The 6545-nt window shown below is 38.8% G+C and overlaps 1 long non-coding RNA gene across 1 annotated transcript; it reads right to left on the reverse strand.

Annotated features, from left to right (window-relative positions):
• Positions 1-2085: 2085 nt before the first annotated feature.
• Positions 2086-6450, reverse strand: LOC148154405 (uncharacterized). The gene is made up of 2 exons (XR_015766126.1): positions 2781-6450; positions 2086-2715 (listed from the first exon to the last, which is right to left on the reverse strand). It is a non-coding gene; the product is annotated as an uncharacterized LOC148154405 (long non-coding RNA).
• Positions 6451-6545: the final 95 nt, after the last annotated feature.

The raw sequence follows: 6545 nt of genomic DNA on the forward strand, positions 1-6545 counted from the left end.
CATGCTCAGATTAGTCCAAGGGATCAGGGGTCAGAATTAAGGGCACTGCGTGATATGTTGGCACGTCAACAAGAGCAGTTAAATCAACTTACTCAGAGCGTTGCCTCTCAGTCAAACTCATCAACAGTCGTCCCCCTCATAATGTCTCTATAGTCTGTAGACGGTGCTAACAGCCAGGTCATTATGCTAGGGAATGTGACGGTGTACGTGTCCCTTCACGTTTTCACTCTCAAGGCTCCCAACAGCCCTCTAGTTCCTTGCCTCATAACTCTGCGGTCTCAGAAAACTAGTTCCCACTGAATTGTTGAGCCGCAGTTCAGGTGGGGTCACTATTGGCTCAGTCGCAGCACCATGTAATGGTAGGGAAACACCAGAGCTTGTTGCATCGTGTCCTCATTTAGATGTGTGTTTGGGAGGTGTTTGGGTGCCCTGTCTAATTGACACTGGTTCTATGGTGTCAACCCTTACAGAAAGTTTCTTTAAGGATCATTTTAGGTCTGGGGGCCCTGATGGTTTATGCCCTTGTCACTGGTTGCAGCTTAAGGCAGCAAATGGGTTAAATATCCCCTACCTTGGCTACATAGAGCTTAGTGTTGAACTTTGTGGCAAAGATATCCCAAACTGTGGGGTTTTAATTGTAAAAGATCCTCCTGGCAAAGTGCCTCCCACACCAGGTGTTTTAGGCATGAATGTAATCCAAAAAATGCTATCATGAGCTTGTTGTGCAGCATGGTGCAGGGTTGTTTAATCGAGACAATGTCCTACAGGCTCCACATGAAATCTGGCCTGCATTGCAAAAGTGTCATCAAGCAAGCTTGCAGGATGCATCAGACTGTGTGGGGAAGGTAAAGGTGCGGGATCGGGCAGCATGTAGAGTTCCAGGTGGGGTTATGAAGCTGGTGGCTGCTACATGCACTGATCGGCTGTCACAGGCTGTACTATTTGAGCTTCCTGAGTCAGGTCTGCCTGGGGGTTTGCTTGCCTCTCCTGCTCTTGTCCGTGTGGTGCGAGGCACAGCCTACATACCGGTTGTTAATGTAGGCTCTACAGACATCTTGCTTTACCCACATACTGTAGTTGGTACTCTGCATCATGTTAATGTTATCAGTCTGCCTGCTGGTGTTACAGAAGAGCCCTCATATACAGCTAAGGTGTCCTCTCAGGCTGTAGTCTGAACTGTGCAGGACCAAATTGAGGCCATTGACCTTTCCCAACTACCCAGCACACATCAGGGTCAGCTGAGGACCAGTCTTAGGGATTATTCATCTGTTTTTGCAGAAAATGATGGTGACTTGGGGTGTACAAATAGTCATAATATACCCCTCATTGATGAGACTCCTGTAAAGCAGCATTACCGGCGTATACCACCGTCAGACTATGAAGCAGTAAAGAATCACATCAATCAGCTACTTAGTACTAATGTGATCAGAGCTAATGCAGCTTTTGTTTGTTTTTCCAAAAAAAAAAAAATCAAGATGATCTTTAAACTTTGCTCTACGATCGTATTTTTCTGCTATGTCAACCACAATAAGTCGCCATTTGTCACAGAGTCTAAAAGGCAACTTTGAAACAAGAATCCTCATATTGGTTGAGTTTTCAAGCTCATCAATAAACCCAGCTTCATCCATTGTGTTGAAACAACTTCTTAGAAATAATGTATAAGCTCTTAAAGCAGTGGCATCATCAGACTTTAAAAGTGACCAATTCAGAGCTTTGTCTATAAATGCAGATGTTATTTTTGCTCTGTTACCAAAGTTCCACTCAAGCTGTTTTTTGGCTTCTACATAAGCAGTTTCTGGACTCATGTGCATACAACTTCTCACTAAAGTTCATTGCTGACCTGAGGTAAACTGTTCCAAGTAATAAAGCCTGTCCTGCATGTTGTCTGTCTTAGTTTCTATTCCTTGCTCAAAAGCCTTAAGAAAGGATCTAAAATGCAAAGGATCACCACTAAAAACAGGGATTTCTACAGATGGCAGGAGTGACAGTCTTTGCTGTTTTACAAGTGTGACCTTGGGTTCAGCTTTAGATCCTCTTCTTACCAGATCACTCAGATAAGTTTGTAAAAATGGACAGAGGCACTGCTGCAGATTACAGTTTATTGAATTCACAAATGTTTCATGTGCAATAATAGTCAATTTATTTTTATTATACCAAATGACCACACTAAAGGTGGAAGTCTATGCTGGCCCTGGGATCCTTAAAGCTGAAAAATAATTAAAACTAGATAAAAATTTGACTGTTTGGGAGAGGAGTAAGAAAACAAAAATACAACTAAATACACCTAAGTGTTCCCCAACAAAAGCACACTCACACAAAAACCCCTAGTGAATACAAAGGAAAAAGAAAAAAAAGAAACTCCCCTTCCACTAGTCTCCTCAGTATAAATAAAACAGCCTAGGACCCAGGGACAGCATAGGTCCCAGTTTAAAACAAGTCAGCAGGCTACATAGAAAGTCCCTTTCTCAAAACAAACCCCCATAAAAGAAAAGTTATTTTTAATCAACAATAAACATCTAAAAATAACTGAAACAAAAGAAAAATTGAAATCAAAACAAATCAAGAACTGAAACAGTAGCAGGCCAACCTACACACAAAAGAAATCAAGTTAGACAAGAACATTAACCAGCCAGATAAATCATAAGAAACGGCCCTTACCTTCTCTAAAGTGAAACCAGCAAATGTTGCTCTTGACGTCACTCTAAAGTGCGTTTCCTACAACAATCAGTGGCGGAATCAGACAAATTCTAAACTCACTCCACAATTGATGTTAAACATACCTGTGCACAAGTTCTCAGCCTGCATCTGATCATCATCATCATCATCATCATCTTCTTCTTTTTGTTTTATGGCGGTTGGCAAACAACTTTCAGGTGCATTACCGCCACCTTCTGGACTGGAGTATGAACCAGATGTCTAATCCCTATAATCTCCCTATTAGACCTGTTTTTCTAAGAAACCTAAACACGGAATTAAAAACCACATCTCCAGATGATTTTTGTAGCAGATCTCTAATATTTAATTTAACTTTATTCCTATTTAACTCTTCTACTAATTCCTCTCTTTCTAGATTATATTTATTACATTCCATAAAAATATGTATAACTGTTTCCAACTTTCCACAAAAATTACATAACCCCGTACTATGTTTATTATTTTCAAAGTACTATTTAACCCTACATGTCCAAATCTTAACCTAGATATAATATCTTCCTCTTGTTTATTCCTATTTTCTTTTCTACACTCCCCCACTTTTTTTTGAATATTATAATAAAACCTTGCCTTCTTTTCACCCTCCCATTGTTTCTGCCACTTCTTCTTGTAATATATTTTACATATACTCCTTATCTCATTTTTACTATACTTAACTTCCAGTTCAACTTCATTTCTCTTACTCGCACTCTTTGCAAATGTATCTGCTAATTCATTTCCAACTATTCCGGTATGAGCCGGAATCCAAATAAATTTAACAGTAGATCCATTTTTTCCCATTTTATGTATTGATTTATTTATATCTATCAGAATGTCTTGTCTTGCTTCCGACTCTTGTTCCATAATACTTATTAATGCACTACTTGAATCAGAACAAATTAACACTTTCTTTTCGCTTAATTCCTCACTCCATTTTAACGCCATTGAAATAGCCAGTAACTCTCCTGTGTATACATTCAAACTATCCGTTAATCTTTTATTTTCCATAATGTTTAAATCTGGAATTATAAATGCTATCCCTACTCTATCATTTACCATTTTTGATGCATCTGTGTATATTTGTAAGTATTCTCCATATACCCTTCTTACGTATCTTTCCACCTCTCCTTCTACCGTTTGTCTTCCTTCTTCCAACAATGTTAAATCAACTTTCATCTCTTTTTGTATCCAAGGCGGATTACATGAAAAATCCACCACCGGGCTAATTAAACATTGATTTAATCCTATTTCCTTTATTTCTTTATTTATTATCCATCCAAAAACTATTTACATTTACATTCTTAACACTTTCTTGGCATGGTTGTAATATATTATTTATAGGATAACTTTTTTTTATGCCCTTTTACGTTTGCCCAAAACCCTACTCCTAATTGTTTCCTCCTTAACTCCAATGGCATTTCCCCCATTTCTACCTGTAGTGCTAACACTGGTGTCGTCTTCATTGCCCCACAGCAAATTCTTAGCGCTTGATACTGTATTTTATCTATTTCTTTTAATAAGTTACCTGAGGCAGAATTATATACCACACATCCATAATCTATTACCGATCTAATAAGTCCAATATATAATATTTTCAAAGTTTTCCTACCTGCTCCCCATTCTTTGCCTCTTAAACACTTCATGATATTTAATATTTTTTTACTTCTCTCTATTATTTTACTAATATGTATTTTCCATGTAAGCGTCTTATCGAACCATAAACCTAAATATTTGAATTTATCTACCCTTTCTACTTCCTTATCATACATTTTTAATTTTATATTAGCACCTACCTTCCTCTTAGTGAAGTTAACAAATTTAGATTTTGAACTTGAAATTCGAAATCCCCACTCTAGCGCCCAATCTTCTACTTTACCTAACGCTTCTTGCATTTTGTAATTTATAAATTTTATATTTCTTCCCCGTTTCCAAATAAGACCATCATCCGCATATAAAGTCAAAAAATGCAAATGCTGATTACCTGTCTCCCTAACAAGCCAGCTGCGCTCTGTCACAGCATCTTCCATATATGGGCAAGAGGAAGAGGGCGCAGCAGCACACATTCAGGGGAAACAATATGCCCCGGCTACACAAGCATCTCAGTGATTTCATTCCGCTTCTTCATGATCTCTGTTAAAGCACTACTATGAACATCAACCCGAGACATTTGTCTTGGGCTTTCCCCTTCCGGTTTCACTTTTAATGTTTCATTAATAGATGTCTCGTGAGGCATTGGCAAAGGTGCAAGAGTTGCCGATCGCTTCTGTGTTCTTGGAGCCTTTTCAGCTGTAGCAGCGGGTATTAACTCAGTAGATGCTGTGGAACCTGATGTTTCCTGGCTTGCGACGTCAACGCTGAAACTTTTCGGTTCTTGCGCAGAGTTGTAGATTTTCATCTTTGCATCCGCCTTCACCAGCTTGGTTCTCAAAGCCAATGCTTCTTTTCTTGCTTTTAACTGGAGTTCTTCCAGCTCAAGCGCATGTTTTTCTTGCAGCGCATCCGCCTCCGCTTTCAGAGCGGCTCTTTCCACCTCGGCTTCCATCAGCGCCATTGAAGCAGCACGGGAACTCGAACTCCGAGCACTAGAAGCTTTACTCACTATACTGGCCGCCGTGCTGGCCGTCTTGCTGGCTGGTTTAGCTGCGGACCCAGATAGCCTTTCAAAGTTTTTGCTGATCGTTTGTTGCGCAGTCTGTGAGACGCTGTCATCCGGCTCAACGTCACGGTCATGAGATGCCGTCTTTGATTCAACATCAAACGCTGAACATACTTCGCTCTTCTGTGCATCATGATCGCCATTCATCCAAACTTCGATCTCATCCAAGAACTCTTTAAAACGGATCAACTTTGGTTCATACCAATCGCCGTGATCGGTTTCTTTTTCATCATCGTTCAGAAGTTTTTGAACTGAAGATTGCAAGTCCATAAATTCTGCTAAATAATTATTAAAAGTTTTCATATGCTCATCTATGGAGGGTTTTGATTCTCCAGCATAAAGCATGAATGTCATTTCTTTTTCTTGTCAGAACGCCGAGTTTGGCTCTGCGCCTTTTAATTAAAGAGTTCCATTTCCTTTTGAAATCCTTCATCCATTTTCAACACAAATTTCGTTTCTCTAAATCCAAAAGATAATTGTCCAAAACAAACTTTTAAATTTGCAGCTCTCTCTGCTTTCTCCAAAAAGGTATCGCAGTTACTCACGAACTTTGTGCGTCTTCTCCAAGTCCATTCCATGAAGTTTCAGTCGCCCAAGTGCGATCATCCAATCTTCCAAGCTTTTCCAATATCCAAATGTTCCAAAGATAGTCCAAAAAATGATTTTTTGACTTAAATGTCGCGGCCTTCTAGTTTCCAAAAAACAATACTCCAACAAAGGCCGTGGGTGTTGACAGGTGGTTTCTGATTAGAACGCACTTCCGACTTAATTTGTTTGAAAAAATATATTATTTATTTCTTGTAAAAATAGCGACAAAATAATTACCAAAAATGTCCTACAACTTAGTCAAAAATGAAAGTAAACTTAATATGACGTTTCAACTACAAAAAAAATGAAAAGTGAAAAGCGAAAGTGAAAGTGGTATAAAAATCATTTACAAAAAACCTCCCATCCACACACCAAACAATGGCTCCACTCAGCACCCAGTGTGTTTTAATTACTCAAATTAATGGGAGGGTCTAACCAATTACCAACATAATCTAATCAATTCAAATATACAAATTAACTACAGATTTTGGATCTAAACTTAAATAAACTTCCAAAAATAGAAAACTAAATTAGTAGAAGTTACCAGTTGCAAACATTACATAAATGGCCACTACAAGTAATGTTACACACATGTGCAGTAGGTGGCAGT

This window comes from Poecilia mexicana, unplaced genomic scaffold, assembly GCF_051168715.1.
Source record: "Poecilia mexicana isolate PSO_F unplaced genomic scaffold, ASM5116871v1 scaffold_18, whole genome shotgun sequence".
Classification (NCBI taxonomy): Eukaryota; Metazoa; Chordata; class Actinopteri; order Cyprinodontiformes; family Poeciliidae; genus Poecilia; species Poecilia mexicana.